The sequence below is a fragment of the Triticum dicoccoides genome, chromosome 4A (genome assembly GCF_002162155.2).
Source record: "Triticum dicoccoides isolate Atlit2015 ecotype Zavitan chromosome 4A, WEW_v2.0, whole genome shotgun sequence".
In the NCBI taxonomy this organism is placed as follows: domain Eukaryota; kingdom Viridiplantae; phylum Streptophyta; class Magnoliopsida; order Poales; family Poaceae; genus Triticum; species Triticum dicoccoides.
Window position 1 is genome coordinate 116,168,427 of NC_041386.1, and position 24,343 is coordinate 116,192,769.

A 24,343-nucleotide genomic window follows, 5' to 3' on the forward strand; every position below is an offset into this window, starting at 1 on the left:
TTTGTAGGTTATCCCAAATGATTGTGTATTCCTCTATCACTACGTTCAGGCAAAGTGTTTTTGTAAAGAGTATGAAAATTTTGAAGAAAATATTTTCTGCAAAAGAGTGAGTGGGAGGATGATACATCTCGAACATATTTATTTTTTCAAAAATTGTTGCTCTTTTTAACTCCAATTTGCATGATTTGAATGAAACTAACCCAGACTGACGTTGTTTTCAGCAGAACTACCATGGTGTCATTTTTGTGCAGAAATAAAAGTTCTCGGATGGAGTTGAAATTTTACAAAGAACTTTTCTGGAATCTATACGTACTAATAAAGCACGGATTACTTCTGTTTGTTCACCATCATTTTTAACAGAAAGGCCCCTCAATTTTTGAAGAACAAACCCAAAATCTAGAAAAACGTCTTGCATTTGTGTTTTTAACTGTCATAATGCCCCTGCATGGGCCAAGATGGGCCTAGTCCACACTTTTTTTTGTCCAATAGGGAACAAAAATCAGCCAAAAGTTGTTCCCCTTTGGGATTCAATCTCACGACCTCCCCTCCCATCGTTGATGGCTGCTGCCAACGGAACTAACTAGTGTTTGTAGTTGAAACAAGATTCGTTGCCCTATAAATTAGTACCACTTCACTCCTTTTCATCAAGTTTAACCAATTTATATATATGATAACAAGCAACCTAAAGGAAATAAAGGGTTTGCAGGCTGCCTAATTAAACAAACAACTAGAATGTTCTTTCATGGCTGGTTGGTTGCCTCGTGGAAGGAGGGGAGTCCTTAAAAAGAAGGCATGAATAAACATCATGGGATGTGAAGGAATAAATCTGAGAGATTGCGGGGTTGGACTGGACGTCCGAGAATTGACTTTGGCTATGCATATCGATGAAGGAGGCAGATGCCTCCGAGCATAGGCACATGAGCCGGGGGAGCTCAGCAGGGATGCGCGGGCGAGAGAACCGGGAGAACTTGGCGATGTGGGATCTCGTGCATGGACAATAATTAGACGATCTTTGGCGACACGGGATCACATGCGCGGCTAGAGAACGGCGAGGAGCAAGGACGAGCCAGACAGACGTTCCTGATGTTTCCAAACACTTTCAATAAAACCCTCTTGTAGGAGTATTTAACAATGTTTTCGGTAATATTTGTATATACTACTAGAACAGTTCCTTTTTTATTCAAATGTCTGTGTCTCTTATAGAGGTTAGTAAATCGGCAATGGTGTCTGAGGGAGTCCTGGATTAGGGGGTATCTGGACAGCCGGATTATATCCTTTGGCCGAACTGTTGGACTATGAAGATACAAGATTGAAGACTTCGTCTCGTGTCCGGATGGGACTCTACTTGGCGTGAAAGGCAAGCTAGGCAATACGGATATGTATATCTCCTCCTTTGTAACCGACCTTGTGTAACCCTAGCCCTCTTCGGTGTCTATATAAACCGGAGGGTTTTAGTCCGTAGGACAACATACAATCATACCATAGGCTAGCTTCTAGGGTTTAGCCTCTCCGATCTCGTGGTAGATCAACTCTTGTAATACTCATATCATCAAGAATAAATCAAGCAGGACGTAGGGTTTTACTTCCATCAAGAGGGCCCGAACCTGGGTAAAACATCATGTCCCCTGCTTCCTGTTACCATCCGCCTTAGACGCACAGTTCGGGAGCCCCTACCCGAGATCCACCGGTTTTGACATCGACATTGGTGCTTTCATTGACAGTTCCTCTATGGCGTTGCCGTAAGGAATGATGCCTCGTCTTGTTGTTAAAAGCAACATCGCCGCCGGGGGAGCTCTGGCTGTCGGCCAAACTCTCTGGCTAGGCAATTTCGTCATGACTGCCTGTTCGGCCGCTGCACCGACGATGACTTCTTGGGTCATCAAAAATAGCCTCCACGTCGGCTCGGAAGTCGCCGAGCAGATGGATCCAATGGTGCTCTCTTCCCTAAACGAACTCTTGGATCGCATCGCCGCCTTGGGAGTCGCTACAAACTATGATCAGATTGGGCTTAAACCCGATCAAAGGGAGATTAACTCTCCATCGGTCACCCATCATGTTGCGGTGGTGGAGGAACAATGTGGCAACTCTTCCTCTATTTTGAGGACTAACTATGTCCGGATTCCTGAGCTCTCCGAGCCAGATACCCGCTTACGGGAGGACATTACCCAAGCCCTGAACCTAGAATCAGGCAGCGAGCCAAGTTTACCGGGTAACACTCCAGAACCCAAACTTCCAAGATTGGAAATTCCTCGGCCCCTGGGTCTCAGATCGGGTAGGGATTCGGACTCAAATCCACCCACCCACCCAGACATAAACGATCTTTCCCACATCAGGCAAGAGCCCCATGAAACAATACATCATTATTGGGCCAGATTCCTCCTTGTGATGAACAAGGTTAAGGACTGTCGCGAGGAAGATGCAGTCTCACTTTTCTGCAATAATTGCATGGACAAGGGAATCCTTAACGCCTTAAGTTGCCGTGACATATCACGCTTCGCTGACTTGGCGTCAATAGTACGAAAGTACTGTGCGATGGAAAGTGCCTGGAAAACCAAAACGAAATTTTGGGATAATCCGGCTCCGAATATACACCCAGTCCGAAGTAAAAGGGTGCACTATCATAAGACGCCCGAGCTAGTTGCAAAGAAACAAAAACCCTCTACAGGGCATGGAACCGTACTGGAGGGATGGCTTAACGGACCCTGCAAAATTCACAGTACAAAGGATACAATACCAACACACAGTCTTAGAGCATGTTGGATACTCCGACAGGTGGCCAAAAGTGGTGAGGATCTTCTTATCCCAAATGCCACAGAGCACCATCCCGTGGATAATAAAACGGTGTTAACAGTCTTTGAGACCTTTGCGTCACATAATAGGCGCAAGCGAACACTTCGCAGCATGGCCGAAATCTGCCACGTAGCAGCAATAAATCCATGGAGTGACATGGCTATTACCTTCAATGCCAATGACGAACCTAAATTCCGAACAGCCCGAGCACCAGCTGCACTGGTCCTCAGTCCAATTGTGGACGGCTTTTGACTCACCAAAGTACTCATGGACGGCGGCAGCGGATTAAACCTCATCTATGAGGAAACTCTTCAAAAAATGGAAATAGACTGGAATTGCATTAAGCAAAGTAGCACAACCTTCAGGGGAATCATACCCAGTCGGGAGGCACGATGCGCTGGGAAAATCACACTAGATGTGGTATTCGGTACGCCAGAGAATTACAGGTCCGAAGAAATTACATTTCAAGTGGCCCCGTTCAGCCGTGGATACCATGCCCTTTTTGGATGTGAGGCGTTCACGATCTTCCAAGCTGTACCCCATTACGGGTACATGAAGCTCAAAATGCCCGAGCCCAACGGAATCATCACCCTCGCTAGTGATCCGGACACAGCACTCCGAGCCGAAAACAAAACAGCCGCACTGGCCCTCGAGGCATTATCCGAAGCCCTCTCGGCCGAGGAGCTAACCACGCTACGCTCCACAGTGGACAGGGACGACGTGATACTCGATAAGAGATCCAAGTCCACCTCTTTTAAACCAGCGGATGAAATAGTCAAATTCCAAGTCCACCCAACGGACCCTACAAAAACAGCCTCCATCGGGGCACAGTTAAAACCCACCATGGACGCCGCACTACGAGAGTTCCTGCGCGAGAATTGGGACATATTCGCCTGGCACCCCTCAGACATGCCAGGAATCCCACACAGGCTGGACGAGCATAGCCTCGATATCATAAAAGGATTCAAGCCGGTCAAGCAAGCTCTTCGGCGTTTCTCCGAACCTAAGAGACAGGCCATGGGAGAGGAACTAGCCAAGTTATTGGAGGCCGCATTCATCGGAGAGATAAAACACCCAGACTGGCTAGCAAACCTGGTGATGGTACCAAAGAAGGATAAATCCTGGCACCTTTGTGTCGATTTCAAGGACCTCAATAAAACTTGCCCAAAGGATCCCTTCCTCCTCCCCCGCATCGACCAAATTATCGATGCTACCGCAGGACACGAGTCATTGTGTTTCCTCGACGCATACTCCGGTTACCACCAAATCAAGATGGCGGAGTCCGACCAAGCCTCAACGGCATTCATCACACCATACGGTCCCTTCTATTTCAACACAATGCCTTTTGGGCTCAAAAACGCCGGCGCAACATATCAACGCATGATTCAGACATGTCTGGAGAAACAAATTGGCAAAACAGTAGAGGCATACATAGACGATGTGGTCGTCAAAACCAAACACGTCGACTCTTTGATAGACGACTTGAGGCTCACATTCGACAACCTCCGAACATACGACATTAAGCTCAATCCGGAAAAATGCGTTTTCGGCGTACCAGCTGGAAAACTCCTGGGTTTCATTGTCTCCAGTAGAGGTATTGAAGCTAACCCGGCCAAAATCCGAGCTTTGTCATAGTTGGCTACCCCAACAGACCTCAAACAAATCCAAAAGTTAACAGGATGCATGGCGGCTCTAAGCCGCTTTATCTCCCGCTTAGGAGAAAAGGCTTTACCCCTTTATCGCATCCTCCGGCGCACCGAACACTTTGAGTGGACGGACGCTGCCACAGCCGGATTGGAAGAAATAAAGGCCATTTTGGCAACCAACCCAATCATGGCCACGCCAAACATCGGCGAACCAATGTTGTTGTACATTGCGGCAACCCATCAAGTTGTAAGCGCAGTGCTCGTCGTCGAACGAGAAGCTGACGGACATAAATTCCCTCTTCAAAAGCCAGTATACTATGTATCCACTGTCCTCACTCCATGCAAATCACGATACCCACATTATCAAAAGATAGCCTACGCGGTATTCATGGCATCCCGGAAGCCGCGACACTACTTTCAAGAGTGTTCGATTACAGTAGCCTCGAAAGTGCCACTTAATGATATTATAAACAACCGCGACGCTACGGGACGGATTTCCAAATGGGCTATTGAGGTCCTCCTGTTCGACATGACATACAAACCTCGACGAGCCATTAAGTGGCAAGTATTGGCCGACTTTGTCGCCGAATGGACGAAGTCCAAACTCCCTAAAGAGTACGACACATACTCCAATTGGATCATGCACTTCGACGGTTCTAAAATGCTGGCTGGTCTAGGGGCTGGCGTCGTCCTGACATCCCCAACCGGAGATACGGTTCAATATGTACTGCAAATATTGTACACAGACTCCAACAACGCAGCCGAATATGAAGCCCTGTTGCATAGTCTTCGGATGGCAGTCTCCATGGGCATTCAACGCCTGGAGGTGCGTGGGGATTCAAACCTTGCAATATCCCAAGTAAATGGAGACTTTGACGACAAGGATCCGAAAATGGCGGCCTACTGAAACGCCGTCCTAAAAATGTCAGCTCGGTTCGAGGGGCTCGAATTTCACCATGTGGCTCGGGAAAACAATCAGGCGGCGGATATCCTCGCCCGCATCGGCGCAAAACGCGATGCGGTCCCCCCAACATCTTTCTGGAAAGGCTGTTCAAGCCATCCATAGTATGGGAAGGGACACCGGTAACCATAGTCCGGACCCGGCCAAAATCCCCGATACCGAATACTCTGACACAATCGGAGGCCCCGCCACCGAAATCACACCTTTAGCCCATGTAATAATGGCCATTATAGCCCCGTGGACAGAACCATTCCTAGCCTACCTAACTAGGCAGGAACTTCCGGAGGACCAAAATGAGGCACGCTGCATAGTGCGGCGATCTAAGGCCTACAGGGTCCACGAGGGAGAATTGTATAAAAAAAGCACTACCAGAGTCCTTCAAAGATGCATCTCCGAAGAGGAAGGGCGAAACCTTTTAGCAGACATCCACGCCAGACTTGGCGGTCACCACACTGCAGCCCGGGCTCTTGTAAGCAAGGCCTTCCGTACAGGATTCTATTGGCCAACGGCCCGGGCAGATGCACAAGACTTGGTCCAACGTTGCGCCGGTTGCCAGCTCTTTGCAAATCAAAGCCACATGCCACCCACCGCCCTTCAAACAATCCCCATTACGTGGCCCTTCACGGTCTGGGGGCTTGACATGGTTGGACCCCTTAAAGGGGGAACCCACAAGAAAAAATACTTACTGGTCATGGTGGATAAATTCACCATATGGATAGAGGCCAAGCCTGTTAAAACAGCTAAATCCGGACCAGTGATAGACTTCATATCTGGGGTCGTACACCGTTATGGCGTCCCCCACAGCATCATCACTGACAACGACACAAACTTCACAGCCGATGAGGTAAAACTCTGGTGCAACAAAATGGGCATCAAGCTCGATTATGCTTTAGTCTATCACCCACAAACCAACGGCCAAGTTGAGCGAGCAAACGGTCTTATAATGAGCGGCATTAAACCCAGATTAGTGCGTTCCTTAACGGAGTCTAACATGCATTGGGTAGAGGAACTCGACTCCATACTTTGGGGGCTGCGGACCACGCTGAATTGTAGTACCGGATACACACCCTTCTTTATGGTGTACGGCGCAGAGGCAGTCTTGCCCTATGACATAATTCATGACTCACCTCGAGTGCGCATGTACGAAGAAAGAGAAGCCGAGCTCGATCGGTAGGACAGTCTGGACACCCTGGAGGAGGAGCACGACGTAGCCAAAGCCCGTTCCGCATTTTATCAGCAACAAGCTCGCAGATACCAAAGCAGAGAAGTACGGGCCAAAACTTCTAACGTTGGCAGACTAGTTCTACGCCTGTCGGATAAGAAAAAGAACAAGCTCGAGCCCAAATGGGAAGGTCCCTTCATTATTGACCAAGTTCTGACCAGTGGAGCGTACCGACTGCGGGATGCATCGACTAGTCGACTCGAGCCGAACCCATGGAACGCGGCCAGGCTCCGAAGATTCTACGCCTAGCGCCGGACCCTATGTTCGTCCCCTCCCTTTGTCCATTTTTTGCATGTACATTATCTGTCTTGTTTTTCTTTCTTCCTTTCTGTTATTATTTCTCTAGGCCTTTAAGGGCCAACTTGTGCCTCGCTTGCACATTATAGATGCGCTAGCCGCGCTCGTAATACCTGGGTGCTTCTTCCACAGAAGATTAATTATTTATCTGGGGCTCAGGCCCCGAACATGTGTCATGCTTCCGCATGTACCTTTTTTCGCCATTATATGCATCGATATGACTTAAGTTTTGGCCAAGCTGGGTTGCCTGGCTCTTGTATTTATGCCCTACGTTCCCATTAATTCGGCTAGGGCATAAGGGGAGCACCTCTGCGATTGTTACTGCCGGGTCAGCCGGACGTGTACCTCAGACTGGGTGAAGCCGAAAGCTAGCGTTCTAAAGGGAATATTCGGTCGATGAACAAAAGATGATTTTTATTTATTGTCCACATCTGCCCCCAGATGTTTTTCCTGCGCTTCCTATCGCAGTCCGGACATGCACTTTAGGGCATGCTTACCCAGGGAAAGGAACCCTTAACAGAACTATTCTCACTGGAAGATGTTTCTTACTACCCATGTAATATAACATAACTAGTTGGGCACTTGTCTGTTCAAGCACTTATGACCCCTATGTCTGGTCTCCACGCATGCCCCGGTTCTTATATAATTGCGCGGGTATTCGGATACACTTCGGACTATCGGGTCCCGAGGTTGAAGCGAAAAGGTCCGCCAAGACAAATGATCTATAATCCGGCTAGAAGGCATTATACATGTCACTTTCATTACATAGTCATGCAGACTGACTAAATTCCTCTTCTATACCATCCAACAGGCGGTCTAGCTTACAATCCTGTTGGGAATACTTTGCGGCTAATTCTACTTGCCCATAAACTAAGCTAACAGGGATCTCTTTTCCGTCGGGCCCCAAAGGTCCGACCTCGGCCATGTGATTTGGGTCTGCCTTGGTATACCGCGTCTTCACCATGGCCCAGGATTCTCTGGCACCCTGTCGGCAGGCTGATATCCTCCATAATCGGAAGTGCCGCCGTGCTCCCTTGAGCTTCTCCGCAAGGGCTACAACGCCCTCTGGCAGGGAGACGGACGGCCACAAGGCCTGGGCAACACCCTGCATTACCTGCCGAACTTGTTCGTGCAGATGTGACAGCTCGGATAGAAGATCACCCACAGACCCGGGCATTTCCTCCATGGGACGACCTGTCAGCATACCTACAGACATAACGTTGTTAGTCGGCTTCTTCACCGAACTCCTTTAAAAGGATTCGTTCAAGCACTTACTGAAAATGCCGCACCGAAGCCGCTTATTCTCCTTCTCAGAGTCTGCAAGCTGGCCCCGAACGTCTTTTAGTTCCAGGCTCAACTTAATATTGGCGTCTTGGAGATTGTTTTTCTCCCGCCTAACCTCAGTCAGCACGCGTTTGCCAGCCTCTAGCTGTCGCATAACATGTTGGTCCTTCGGATTTTCTCCGGATTCATCTACAACATCTGTTGTTAGATCTGCAGCCATGCCGCACATTATATGGTAACCATCATTCTTTAAAGTAAATGTTACCAGCAGGTGACTTTTTCGGTTCCTGCAATGCGGCCACAACAGCCCGCAGTTGGGTCTTGCATTCCTCTAGCTCCTGTGACAGCCTAGTATTCTCCTCTGTAAGAACCTGCACAATAAAGATGATCCTTAAATTAGTTCTGCTAACTGTTTCAAGTCTCAGGGGTTACTGATACATATAAATCATCAGATTTACTTACCCGTACATCCTTTACATACTGATCTGTGGCTCTGGCTAGACCATCTTGAGCAGCTCAGAGGTACGCCTCTCCAGAATTGAAGGCATCAAATGCCTCTGGTGAGAAACAAGTGTCACAGAGTACGGCTCGGCGGCGCTTATGATTCATGGCGCTTTCCACCTCTGAGTTTGTAGCGGATAATCTATCTGCATCCTCTGTAGGGGGATTATCCGGCGCCCTCCCCATATCGGCTTCCGCCTCTATGTCCGGTCCCGGCGCCCGACTGGTGGAAGCGTGATTAGTGACATCGCCGGACATATTCCGGCGAGCGTTTTTTCTGTTAAAGAAACACGGACATCATTATATTTCGAGAAAGACGAAAACCACGGAGCGGGGTTTGTTATACCTTTGCGCCGGCGTCTCCGTCCTGACCGCCTTCCTTTTTGTCCTACCCAGCCTCGGTGCCTCCTGTTGGCGCGTTGCTGCGGGTTCAGCAGGGTGTCCCGAATGCCTTCCCTTTAAAAATGCCATGTGTATATGGTGGGTGAAGTGTCTAAAAGGGGATCCTAGTTTTGGAGTTGGGATTTTTGGTTTTTCTTACGTGCGATGCAGGGAGCAGTCCGGGATAGTCGGCCGTAATGGCCACCATGGCATCGTCGCAGCTTAACTGATAGAACTGACGGTCTATCCACTCCACGAATATAACCGAATCTTCTTCAAGTCCGGAGTCAAGGGCCCGGTCAAGGTCCTCTGGTTGTGGAGAAGGGCTGCTGACCTCCTTTATGGCTTTTCGCAGTTCCTGCCGCAAAGTGGCAAGGTGAATACTTACGACAAAGAATGCGGGAAAAATGAGAGCAGGGAGATATAACTTACCCAGCTTGGAGGATTGTACATGGAGAATCCATCCCGCTTGATGCGGGTGAACTCCTCTTCCTCACCCTTGAACAATTCGGACAGAATTTTCGCTAAAGCGGCAGCATTGTCCGGACCCTTATGCCCGCAGTGGGTGGCATCATCCGCCCCGTTATAACACCACAAGGGGTGCCCACGATATTGAAGTGGTTGCACTCCCCACATTATGCAAATTAACATAACTTCAATTACTGTCAATCCTGATCGAGCCAGTGCTTTAATTCGGTTCATCAGATAGAGGACTTCTCCATTGTCTTCCACCTGGGGGCTCCGTGGGCGCCAACTTCGGCGTTTCTTCAGAGGAGCATTGTTGAACTCAGGAAGACCCCGCCGAACAGGGTCCGGAAGGGGAACATCCTCCATATAAAACCATTCTGAAGGCCAGTCTTCGGGTGACTTCTTCGGAGTACCGGACAGGTATCCGGTATCGGCGATGCGCCCTATTTCGGCTCCGCCCACTTGATAAAGTGACCCCCTCTGTGTGCGAGGGATGAGGCAAAATAGCCTTTTCCACAGCTCCAAGTGAGCCTCGTAGCCCAGGAACAACTCGCAGAGAGCTACATAGCCGGCAATATGTAGGATGGAGGCGGGGGTGAAATTGTGTAATTGGAGGCCGTAGAACTCCAGGGGCCCGCGAAGGAATGGATGAATTGGAAATCCGAGTCCCCTTAATAGATAGGGAACAAGGCAGACCCATTCCCCCATAGAGGGACAGGGAAAGCTCTCCGCTTGCTCCCCGCCATTATAAGTGGCAAGCCCGGCTCGAACGGGCACCATGTACGCCGGAGGGAGAAATCCCTTAGTCTGCAGTTTGACTAAACGACTGTGTGTGACTGAACACCTTTCCCAATCACCGGGCTTAGGGCTTCGGGGACGGGAGGAGGAGCTGCGGAGGTCGGCCATGCTAGAATGGATCTTTCCGGAACGCGCTCTGATGGACTCTCGTTGGGGGAGGATGGTATGGATCGGATCTAAGGATCCCCATTCCTTTAATAGACAATTTATTTATCTGGCTAGGGGGGCGAGTGTAAAAACGCCCCGGCACCTCGTATTCATTCGACGCGTGTGAGGGAGTCCTGGATTAGGGGGTGTCCGGATGGCCGGACTATACCTTCGGCCGGACTCCTGGACTATGAAGATACAAGATTGAAGACTTCGTCCCATGTCTGGAAGGGACTTTCCTTGGCGTGGAAGGCAAGCTTGGCGATACGGATATGTAGATCTCCTACCATTGTAACCAACTCTGTGTAACCCTAGCCCTCTCCGGTGTCTATATAAACCGGAGAGTTTTAGTCCGTAGGACGAACAACAATCATACCATAGGCTAGCTTCTAGGGTTTAGCCTCTCTGATCTCGTGGTAGATCTACTCTTGTACTACCCATATCATCAATATTAATCAAGCAGGACGTAGGGTTTTACCTCCATCAAGAGGGCCCGAACCTGGGTAAAACAACGTGTCCCCTGCCTCCTGTTACCATCCGGCCTAGACGCACAGTTCGGGACCCCCTAGCCGAGATCCGCCGGTTTTGACACTAACATTGGTGCTTTCATTGAGAGTTCCTCCGTGTCGTCACTTTTAGGCCCGATGGCTTCTCCGATCATCAACAGCGATGTGATCCAGGGTGAGACTTTTCTCCCTGGACAGATCTTCGTATTCGGCGGCTTTGCACTGCGGGCCAATTCGCTTGGTCATATGGAGCAGATTGAAAGCTACGCCCCTGGCCATCAGGTCAGATTTGGAAGTTTGAACTACACGGCCGACATCCGCGGAGACTTGATCTTCGACGGATTCGAGCCACATCTGAGCGCGCCGCACTGTCACGATGGGCGTGATTTAGCTCTGCTGCCGAACAGTGCCTTGGAGGTTGCACCTGTGTCTGCTCCGACCCCTAGCTCGGAGCCGATCACACTAATCGAGGATGGGTGGTTGGACACCGCCTCGGGGGCTGCAATCTCTATAGTGATCGAGCCGAACACCAGCCCTATTCTCTGCGAAGCCCGTGACTCCAAGGAGCCAGACTCCTCTCCAGACTCCGAGCCCTCCGCGCCCCGACCGATCGAACCCGATTGGGCGCCGATCATGGAGTTCACCGCCGCGGACATCTTTCAGCACTCGCCCTTCGGCGATATTCTGAATTCACTAAAGTCTCTCACTTTATCAGGAGAGCCCTGGCCGGACTATGGTCAACAAGGTTGGGATGCGGATGATAAAGCCCACCCACCACTCACTTCGTAGCCACTGTCGATAATTTAAACGACGTGCTCGACTTCGACTCCGAAGACATCGACGGTATGGACGACGATGTAGGAGATGAACACGAACCAACGCCTATAAGGCACTGGACAGCCACCTCATCTCATGATGTATACATGGTGGACACACCCAAAGGAAGTGACGACAAGGAACACAGGGATGCAACGAGGGATCGTTCACTCGAAAAGCAATCAAAGCAGCGACGTAAGCGCCGCTCCAAGCCCCGCATCGACAGAGACAGCAGCCATACAGACCCAGCCATAGAGCAGGACGAGCCGGCGGACAACGAACATGCCTTTGAGCAAGCGTCCGAACAGGGAAACTTGGATAAACAAACCGAACACCCCGTCCCCGGTGAAAACAACAGTCCGGATGACCTTATGCCGGATAAACTCATGGAGCAGAAGAACCTCCACAAAAGGCTCGTCGCCACTGCACATAGCCTGAAAAAGCAAAAGCGGAAGCTCAAAACTGCGGAAGATGCACTCAGAATCAGATGGAGCAAAGTACGCAACACCGCAGACAAATATGCCGGCAGTCGCCGCACAAAAAGCTATCCAAAGCGAAAGCTACTTCCTGAATTTGACGAGGAGGCCTTAGAGCCCCCGCAGTCAAAAAATAGGAAAGCCATCCAGTCGGATGGACGACCGCATGGCCAGCATGGAGCGGCAAGCGGCGCCGCACACAAGCCGGCACGCGATCCACCCAAGGATCCGCATCAAAAAGACGGCCCAGCCAGATCTATATACGGGCCAAGAAAGCAAGCTCTAGTAAGCAATGCAACACAACAAATATCCGAACATCACGGCACACCCAAATACAGGGGTGCCGCACACCCCCTATGTTTCACCGATGAGGTGCTGGACCATGAATTTCCAGCGGGATTCAAGCCCGTAAACATACAGGTGTACGACGGAACAACAGACCCCGGGGTCTGGATCGAGGATTATATCCTCCACATACACATGGCCAGAGGAGATGACCTCCACGCCATAAAATACTTACCCCTCAAGCTTAAAGGGCCAGCCCGGCATTGGCTCAAAAGCCTTCCCGAAAACACCATTGGAAGTTGGGAAGAGCTTGAGGATGCTTTCCGGGCAAATTTTCAAGGGACCTATGTCCGCCCTTCGGATGCAGACGATCTCAGTCACATAACTCAACAGACCGGAGTGTCAGCGCAGAAATTCTGGAACAGATTTCTTACTAAAAAGAATCAGATAGTCAACTGTCCGGACGCTGAAGCCCTAGCAGCTTTTAAGCACAATGTTCGAGACGAATGGCTCGCCAGACACCTCGGCCAAGAAAAGCCAAGAACAATGGCCGCATTAACAAGCCTCATGACCCGCTTTTGCGCAGGAGAGGACATCTGGTTGGCAAGATGTAGCACCAGCGACCCAAGTACATTCGAAGTTAGGGATGGAAACGGAAAACCCCGACGCAGCAAGGACCAGCGCCGGAATAAGGAAACAGCCCAAAGAGCACGGCGGTCAACACCGGATTCAAAAGCTTGCGGCAGAATCAGAGCAAGCCGCCCCTCAAGGATAACAGGGACGAGCTATCCAACTTAAACAAAATCTTGGACAAGATATGTCAAATACACAGTACTCCCGGGAAGCCTGCGAACCATACCCACAGAGATTGTTGGGTTTTCAAGCAAGCCGGCAAACTCAACACCGAACACAAGGGGCTCGACACACCAAGTGAGGACGACGACGAACCCCACAAGCAGAGCACCAGAAAACAAAAGGATTTCCCACAAGAAGTCAAAACAGTACACTTACTTCACGTGATGAACAGAACGACGCCACCAGAGATACGCGCCATACGGCCTATCCCAAAGGAGTCTCGCCAATGGTTGTTAAAACCGATCACCTTCGACCATCAGGATTACTCTAGAAGTATCCGGAATGCAGGCTGGACTGCCTTGGTATTAGATCCAATAATCGGCAGACTCCATTTTACAAATGTCCTGATGGACGGCGGCAGTGGTCTAAACCTGTTATACCAGGACACAATCCGCAACATGGGGATAGACCCAACAAAAATTCGCCATAGCAAAACCTCCTTTCAAGGGGTAACGCCAGGCCCGGATGCCCGTTGCATGGGTTCTCTCCGGCTAGAAGTTATGTTCGGCTCCCCCGATAACTTCCGTTGCGAATAGCTAACTTTCCACATCGCCCCATTCTCAAGTAGCTATCAAGCACTGCTGGGACGCGAAGCTTTCGCCCGCTTTAACGCAGTACCGCATTATGCATCTCTTACGCTTAAGATGCCCGGTCCACGAGGCATCATCTCATTAAAGGGAAAACATTGAGTGTTCCTCCCGCGCGGAAAACAGTGCGGCTGCCTTGACAGCCCCACAATAAAGCGGCTTCACCAGCCAAAGCATCTAAATAGGTCGTCAAGACCACGGACACGGCTAGACGAGTCCGGCATAGACATACAATTGATAAAGGCTTAATAGCCGTATACCCATGTACTAGGGGCTCCGCGCATATAAAACAAGAGACAATAAAGCTCAATTTTACCCATTTCGATTTATACTTTGTTTATTTAGTATAACTCATGTTCGGCATGATCTTTCTTTAACTAAGTTCCTCTCTTTTACAGATGAACACCGTGCTGCGCCCGTCCAGGATACGGCACAACGGAGACACAGGCGCAGACGTGCAGCAGGGACCCGTTCCAAGGACTCTTTTCAGATTAAGACCCTGCGTAAACCTTTTTTACTGTCTCTTGTTGATACACATCCCCTGGTTTCTTGGTATAACCAAGGAGGAGGCTGGTGTTTTGGCATGTGGCCACGTCAGAGTTTTGCGCGTACCTGGACACTAGGGGCTTATTACTAAGGGCGTTATCCCGCCCGCCCTCATAAAGACCGAATACCTTAGGGAGTGTTCGGCGTCGCGAGTTTGGCCTTATATGCATCAGCTCTGAATCATGTCTTTGGTCAAATGTTGGGTTTGCCCGGCTCCTGTGTTTTTCTGCCTTACGTTCCGCTCTATCGGCTAAGGCGGCACCAGGAGAACTACTGCGATTGTGCCCCGGTTCGGCCAGGCGAGCACCTCAGTAGAGAAAGCCGAAAACTAACTGTCATGATATAGCGTGAGACTGGTCAACCACTCGATGACATACCGGAATCTTTAGGATTCCTTCGCATTAACGAAGGGCCGTTTCCCGGCCAGGCACATATGCGCCCCGAGTTCGGGCGAGCACAGGCGCCACCAGGGGCTATATAAGTAGCCACAATGTCAAACTCCTATGGCTAAGTGAAAGTGATAAAGCATCATAGTCTGATTGCCTAGTTCGCTGCGCAATCACCTCCTTTGTAGGACCAAGACGTTGGATCAAGTGTGAAAATGCGCCTTCTGCGAACACCCCCGCATTATGTGCGTGGGGGATGAAGCCGACGACTACCATCTTTCAGATTATATATACATATATGTTAAACGGCCGCACAGGAGGTATTCCAATACTTGCAGGCACAAGTATAAAAAGCTTCTACAATTTATCAAAATATTGTTTTACAATAATACATGCTATTCGAATATAGTATCCTTCGAGCACTACGTCTCTATTAAACGAGCGCCTTGCAGAACTTCCTGAAAATAGCGCTCGGCAGGTACTCGGCTTCCATCCGAGTCTAGGGATGCAACAGCGGTGGCTTCCATTTCCGCCCAGTATGTCTTGACACGGGCAAGAGCCATCCACGCACCCTCTATGCACGCTGACCTCTTCATCGCATTGATATGCGGCGCCGCACCAAGGAACTGCTGCACCAAGTTGAAATAACTTTTCGGCTCTGGCCTCTCTGGCCATAGATGACTCATGAAATACTTCATGGCGAGTCCGGACAACCTATTTAGCTCGGCCCATTCGGCCAAACGATCGGCTAATGACAGTGGATGCTCTGGATTGTGGAACTGCGACCAGAAGAGGTTTTCCACTTCGCGATCTTCTTGATCTCGGAAGTGTTCGGCCGCATCTGCGGCACTCGCTGCTAAATGCAGATAGGTGTCTGCCATACTCCACATCTGGTCTAACGGAGCATGTTTAGGATCACAAAACTTCCTTCGCAGCACAAAGGGCTTTCCAGCCATGATCTCTCCGGCCTGACGCAGCTCCTCCTTCATAGCTCTCATCGCAGAGCGAGCATCCTTGGCATCAGCAACGGCCTTGTTCAAGTCCGTCTGTTCCGCCGGATCTTCTTTTTCAAGAAGCTTGCAACGGTCAGCAGCGTTCTTCAGCCTCACGGCCATCTCGACCATTTCCTTCTTGCTTTGGCAGTGAGCAGCCTGTTCGGCTTTTAGCTCTTCAATTGCCTTTCCGGCAGCCGCATCACTTTTCCTGGCTTGCTCCTTAGCTCGGGCAAGTTCCGCCCGAAGATTCTCCATGGCAGCAGCACCATCTGCATCAAGCGCACACCTTATAAGATACTGGCATAAAGCTCCTCTTACCAGGCGCCACCGACGGAATTACATACCTTGTGCCTCGTCAAGCCGCTTGTTGACAAGCGCGATGTCGGCATCTGCCACGTCAAGTTGTCGCTTTAGCTCGGCAAATCCATCAGTCCGGCTGGCCACCGGACACTTCGCCACCTACGTATAAAGGCGGCATATTAGACCTGGGATTATGATCCTCTGTGCGCCGTCACTTTTGACAACACACAGAGTCTCAGGGGCTACTATCTACACAAGGCGCATCTTATTTATGCACAACTGTCCAAAAAGGGTACATTATTTCGCGTACCTCAAAGCCTGTCAGTAAACTCATGACGGCCTCGTGCAATCCGCTCTCCATGGATGAAATCCTCTCAATCACCGTACCCATCAATGCACGGTGCTCCTCTGAGATAGATGCTCGCCCTAGCAGATCCTTCAGCTCCTCCGACCGCGCACCAGACGGCGCCGGACTCGTCCGTTGGCCCTTTTCGAAGGCCGGACGCGGAGGGCTTTGGGGGGCCATATGACTACCTTCCGGCCCCGCCGGATTCATAGAAACCCTCCGTGACGATACCTCAGGGTCGCCCGCCTCGCAAGGCGGTACGGCAGGGGGAGGCATTCCGCTCTCCATCATCTCCGGAAGAAGATCCCCCGAAGACGAGCTCTGCTGAGAAGGGCTAAGGTCCGAGCTACAAGGTAAATTTTCGATTACTTTTCTCAGATATAAAGCAGGGATTTCTCTCGTTTCTTAAAAAGAAAACTCCTCTCTACTTATGGCTCGGTGGAGGGCTGATCCCCTTGAGGGCATAATTCGGCCGAAGTATCCCCCAGCACAGGACCCTCTGGCGAAGATTTCTTCCCCTGCTTTAAGGCCATGGTCTCCGGGTCTTCAGAGGCGGTCCTCTTCTTCCCCTGAGGAGAGGAATTTTCGACTCCTCCCTTCCGGACAACCTCCTTTGAGGAGGTTGTAGCTTCCTTGTCCCCTCCCTCGCTTCCCTTTGAAGGCACAACCTCCAACATACTGACTAGCACGAGACCCGGCGTGGTCTTGGGGAGGGGGGCCGTACACTTGATTAGCTTTGCTTTCGCTATCCACTCCTGTTTAAAGGACAACTCTTTTAGGAGCAATTTTATGATAAATATACGAATAGCGAGTCCGGTCACAAGGCTACTTACTTGAGTATCCGGACGATTGCAGCTCAGACCTGTGTCCTCCGTAGAATCCGGACACACTACTTGTGGTCCGAAGAACAATTTGTACATCTCCATGGGCGTAATGCCAAGAAAATGTTGGAGAACTCGTGGTCCCTCCGGGTTTAACTCCCACAGGCGGAGGGGGCGATGTTTGCAGGGCAGAACTCAACGAATTAACATAACCTGCGTCACCACGACCAGACTGATGTCTCTTTCTAGGAGATCTCGGATGTGGCCCTGCAACAGGGGCACGTCCTTTGCCGGCCCCCAGTCCAGCCCCGTATTGACCCATGACGCCAGTCGTGGCGGGGGACCCGAGCGAAAGGCAGGTGGCGCCACCCACTTAGGGGCCCTGGGAGCGGTAATATAAAACCACTCTCGTTGCCATAAGCTGGACTCCTCTTGAAAAGAGCCCTCGGGCCATGGAGTACCAGCATTCTTGCTTATAAAAGCACCTCCGCACTCCGCGTGTCGTCCCTTGATCATCTTCGGCTCTACTTTGAAGGTCTTGAGCCATAGTCCGAAGTGAGGAGCGATACGGAGAAAGGCTTCACACACGACGATGAATGAGGAAATATGGAGGATGGACTTCGGGGCTAAGTCGTGAAATTCCAGCCCATAATAATACATGAGCCCCCTCACGAAGGGATCCGTCGGGAAGCCTAGCCCCCGAAGGAAGTGAGACATGAACACCACACTCTCACCGGGCTTGGGAGTGGGAATGACCTGCCCTTGAGCAGGCAGCCTATGCGAGATTTCGCCGGTCAAGAACCTGGCCTCTCTCAACTTCAGCACGTCCTCCTCCGTGACGGAGGAGGGCATCCATCAGCCTCGAAGGTCGGAACCGGACATTGTCGAAGGTCCGAAGCGCCTGAAATCTGGAGCCTTGGGTGTTGGAACTTGAGGTGAAGGGCGAACTCGTTTGAGATTGAAAGAAAGGAGTAAGGCCTTGGTCTCTTTATAAGAGGTTGAATACCAAGGGCCTTCCCCATGACCGTTTGGGACTCGCCTTTGATCGAGAAAATATACCAACGAGTATGGTTGGGTTACCCACGCCCATATTGATGAGAATCCCGGAATAATGGGACACGATCTATGCTTTAACAAGACGTGCCAAGGAAACCGCCTCCCTAAACGCGCTAAGGTGGGACAATAAAATGATTTGAATAAAGACTTGGCCGTGGTGTGATGTCACGCTATGGAATACGTCAGCAGATTAGATTTGTGTAAATATTATTCGCTCTATGGCAATATTTGGAAACTTATTTTGCAGAGCCGGACACTACCTTTGTGTTCAAAATCTTCTATGAAGTACTTGGAGGAGGAACCCGCCTTGCAATGCCAAAGACAATCTGCGCGCCGGACTCGTCGTCATTGAAGCCTGGTTCAGGGGCTACTGAGGGAGTCCTGGATTAGGGGGTGTCCGGATGGCCGGACTATACCTTCGGCCGGACTCCTGGACTATGAAGATACAAGATGGAAGACTTCGTCCCGTGTTCGGAAGGGACTTTCCTTGGCGTGGAAGGCAAGCTTGGCGATACGGACATGTAGATCTCCTACCATTGTAACCGACTCTATGTAACCCTAGCCCTCTCAGGTGTCTATATAAACCGGAGAGTTTTAGTCCGTAGGGCGAACAACAATCATACCATAGGCTAGCTTCTAGGGTTTAGCCTCTCTGATCTCGTGGTAGATCTACTCTTGTACTACCCATATCATCAATATTAATCAAGCAGGACGTAGGGTTTTACCTCCATCAAGAGGGCCCGAACCTGGGTAAAACATCGTGTCCCCTGCCTCCTGTTACCATCCGGCCTAGATGCACAGTTCGGGACCCCCTACCCGAGATCCGCCGGTTTTGACACCGACAACGTGGGAGAAAGCCCTTATTGGGCACAGAAGCCAAGAGGTCCAAACATTTATGGGACCGGACACTCCTTTACAAATGTTTGAAAGATGGAGAAGAACCCGCCTTGCAATGCCGAAGACAATACTACGCGCCGGACTCATCGTCATTGAAGCCTGGTTCGGGGGCTACTCAGGGAGTCCTGGATTAGGGGGTATCTGGACAGCCGGATTATATCCTTTGGCCGGACTGTTGGACTATGAAGATACAAGATTGAAGACTTCGTCTTGTGTCTGGATGGGACTCTACTTGGCGTGGAAGGCAAGCTAGGCAATACTGATATGTATATCTCCTCCGTTGTAACCGACCTTGTGTAACCCTAGCCCTCTCCGGTGTCTATATAAACCGGAGGGTTTTAGTCCGTAGGACAACATACAATCATACCATAGGCTAGCCTCTAGGGTTTAGCCTCTCCGATCTCGTGGTAGAACAACTCTTGTAATACTCATATCATCAAGAATAAATCAAGCAGGACGTAGGGTTTTACCTCCATCAAGAGGGCCCGAACCTGGGTAAAACATCGTGTCCCCTGCCTCCTGTTACCATCCGCCTTAGACGCACAGTTCGGGACCCCCTACCCGAGATCCGCCAGTTTTGACACCAACAGTGTCCTTGCCCATAAGATTCTAATTCTAGGTTCCTCCTAATTTTTCTATAATCAACATGTTTTTTAATTTTAATTTTCATTTTGGATTTTAAAACGTATACGTAAAACACAATCTACTAAATTAATTCTTTGATCTAAATTTCACCTACTAGTTTTTATAATATTTCAGGGGCTAATGAAACTAAAATTCAATTCTCTCAATTCCTCGGCAATCGTGCCAAAAACTCGAATTCCTTTTTATTACATTTTTGATAAATTATAACCACAACATTGTCATCTTAGCGGATTATTATACCGTCTTCGCATTTGAACTCTTTACATGTATGTACAATTACAGTTCGAATTACTTTGGATCTTTCTAAAGGCATTTGGGGCAATGCGTCTTTGATTACAACAACAATAATATCACCAATACGAGCATATCGTTGATTACCAGCATCTCCTATTACTCAAATACACATCAATTTTCGAGCTCCACTATTATCTACTACATTAAAAAGGGTTTGAGCTTGAACCATATTATTTTGATTTCAATTTGTTATTTCAATGGAAGCGGATGAAAAAATATTGTCTTTCTAGAAAGAAAAAAGGGGCATTTCTTTTATCTTCCATTCCCCTCTTACGATTATATATATATATATCCAATCGAATAAATTGACTTTGTATGGGCATTTTACTGCCAACTATGGAAATAGCTATCTAGCTACAGTTTCAGATACTCCCCCCATTTCATAAAGTATATGACTGTTTAACAACGGCTACCCATGTTGGGAAATGTTGCATGGAAAACATTTTTTTCCATGCACACGCAAGATCTATCCATGGAGATGCATAGCAACAAGATGGGGAGAGTGTGTCTACGTACCCTCGTAGACCGTAAGCGGAACGATTGATGTAGTCAAACTTCTTCGTGCTCCAACCGATCAAGTACCGAACACACGACACCTCCGCGTTCTACACATGTTCTGTTCGGTGACATCCTCCGCCTTCTTGATCTAGCAAGATGGCAAGGTTGTAGATGAGTTCCGATAGCACGAGGGCATGGTGACGGTGATGGTGAAGTGATCTCCACAGGGCTTCACCTAAGCACTACGAAAATATGACTGGGGGTGTAAACAGTGGAGGGGGGCGCCACACACGGCTAAGGGATTGATGTGCTTATGCTAGGCGCCCCCCTCCCACATATAATAGGTGGGGGGAGGGAGCAGCCAGGAGGGTGCCCCAAGTAGGCCGAATCCTACTTAGGGTCCTCCCCAAGTGGTGCCCCCCTTTCCTTATTTGCCGGAGAAGAAAGGAAAGGGGGGAAGAGAGATGGAAGAGGAGGCCAAATCCTTCCCCTTTCTTTCCCCACTTGGGCGGCTGCCATGGGGGCACGCCAGCCCCTTGCGGGATGGTGTGCTCCCCTCTTGTGGGCCAATAGGCCCAATACTCTCCCGGGGGTGACCAGTACCCCCTCTGGTACTCCGATGACTATCCGGTTTTCTCCAAAACACTTCCGATGTCTGAATACCATCGTCCTATATATCACTATTTACCTCTTGACCATTTTGAGACTCCTCGTCATGTCCGTGATCACATACGGGATTCCGACCAACATTCGTTCACCAAATCATATAACTCATATAACACTATATCATCAACGAACGTTAAGCGTGCGGACCCAACGGGCTCAAGAACTATGTAGACCTGTCTGAGAAACCTCTCCAGTCAATAACCAATAGCGGAACCTAGATGCCCATATTGGCTCATACATATTCTAGGAAGATCTTTATCGGTCGAACTGTTATGACAACATACGTAATTCCCTTTGTCCATCGGTATGTTACTTGCCCGAGATTTTATCATCGGTATCTTCATACCTAGTTCAATCTCGTTACTGGCAAGTCTCTTTACTCGTTACGTAATACATCACCTTGTGACCAACTGCTTAGTCATTTGCTTGCAAGCTTATGATGTGTATTACCGAGAGGGCCCAGAGATACCTCTCCTATACCCGGAGTGACAAATCCTAATCTCGATTTATGCCAACTCAACAAACACCTTCGGAGATACCTGTAGAGCATCTTTATGATCATCCAGTTAAGTTGTGACATTTGATAGCACACAAGGTATTCCTGCGGTATCCGGGAATTGCATAATCTCATAGTCAAAGGAATATGTACTTGACATGGAGAAAGCAATAGCAATAAACTGAACGATCATAATGCTAAGCTAATAGATGGGTCTTGTCCATCACATCATTCTCCTAATGATGTGATCCCATTATCAAATGACAACACATGTCCATGGTTAGGAAACCTTAACCATCTTTGATCAACGAGCTAGTCTTGTAGAGGCTTACTAGGGACACGATATTTGTTTATGTATTCACACATGTATTTAAGTTTCCGATCAATAAAATTCTAGCATGAATAATAAACCTTTATCATGAATAAGGAAATATAAAATAACAACTTTATTATTGCATCTAGGGCATATTTCCTTCAGTCTCCCACTTGCACTAGAGTTAGTAATCTAGACTACATTGTAATGAATCTAACACCCATGGAGTCTTGGTGCTGATCATGTTTTGCTCGCGGAAGAGGCTTAGTCAACGGGTCTGCTACATTTAGATCCGTATGTATTTCACAAACTTCTATGTCTCCATCCTTGACCTTTTCACGAATGGAGTTGAAGCGTCTCTTGATGTGTTTAGTCTTCTTGTGAAACCTGGATTCCTTCAGCAAGGCAATTGCTCCAGTGTTGTCACAAAATATTTTCATTGGACCCGATGCACTGGTTATTATACCCAGATCAGATATGAACTCCTTCATCCAGACTCCTTCATGAGCTGCTTCCAAAGCAGTTATGTACTCTGCTTCACAAGTAGATCCCGCCACGACGCTCTGCTTGGAACCGCACCAATCGACAGCTCCACCATTCAATATAAACACTTATCCGGTTTGTGACTTAGAGTCATCCGGATCAGTGTCGAAGCTAGCATCGACGTAACCATTTACGATGAGCTCTTCATCACCTCCATAAACGAGAAACATATCCTTTGTCCTTTTCAGGTACTTTAGGATGTTCTTGATCGCTGTCCAGTGATCCACTCCTATATTACTTTGGTACCTCCCTGCCAAACTGATAGCAAGGCACACATCAGGTTTGGTACACATCATAGCATACATGATAGAACCTATGGTTAACGCATAGGGAATGACTTTCATTTTCTCTCTATCTTCTACAGTGGTTGGGCTTTGAGTCTGGCTCAACTTCACACCTTGTAACACAGGCAATAACCCTTTATTTTACTGATCCATTTTGAACTTATCCAAAACTTTATCAAGGTATGTGCTTTGTGAAAGTCCTATTAAGCGTCTCGATCTATGTCTATAGATCTTGATGCCCAATATATAAGCAGGTTCACCGAAGTCTTTCATTGAAAAATTCTTATTCAAGTATCCTATTATGCTATCTAGAAATTCTATATCATTTCTGATCAACAATATGTCATCCACATATAATATCAGAAATTCTACAAAGCTCCCACTCACTTTCTTTTAAATACAGGTTTCACCGTAAGTCTGTATAAAACCATATGCTTTGATCACCTCATCAAAGCGATATTCCAACTTTGAGATGCTTGAACCAGTCCATAGATGGCTTGCTGGAGCTTGCACACTTTGTTAGCACCTTTAGGATCGACAAAACCTTCTGGTTGCATCAGATACAACACTTCTTTAAGAAATCCATTAAGGAATGCAATTTTGACATCCATTTGTCAAATTTCATAATTATAAAATACGACAATTGCTAACATGATTCAGAATGACTTAAGCATCGCTGGGGGTGAGAAGGTCTCATCGTAGTCAACCCCTTGAACTTGTCACAAACCTTTCACTACAAGTCGAGGTTTGTAGATGGTGACATCACCATCAGCGTCTGTCTTCTTCTTGAAGATCCATTTATTCTCAATGGCTTGCCGATCATCGGGCAAGTCCACCAAAGTCCACACTTTGTTCTCATACATGGATCCTATCTTAGATTTTATGGCATCTAGCCATTTATCGGAATCTGGGCTCATTATCACTTCTTCATAGTTCGTAGGTTCGTCATGGTCTAGTAACATGACTTCTAGGACATGATTACCGTACCTCTCTGGTGTCGTACGTGCTCTATTCGACATACAAGGTCCAGTAGTAACTTGATCGGAAGTTTCATGATCATCATCATTAACTTCCTCTCTAGTTGGTGTAGGCATCATGGGAATGGATTTCTCTGATGTGCTACTTTCAGAATTGAGAGAAGGTACAGTTACCTCATCAAGTTCTACTTTCCTCCCACTCACTTCTTTCGAGAGAAACTCCTTCTTTAGAAATGTTTCATTCTTGGCAACAAAGGTCT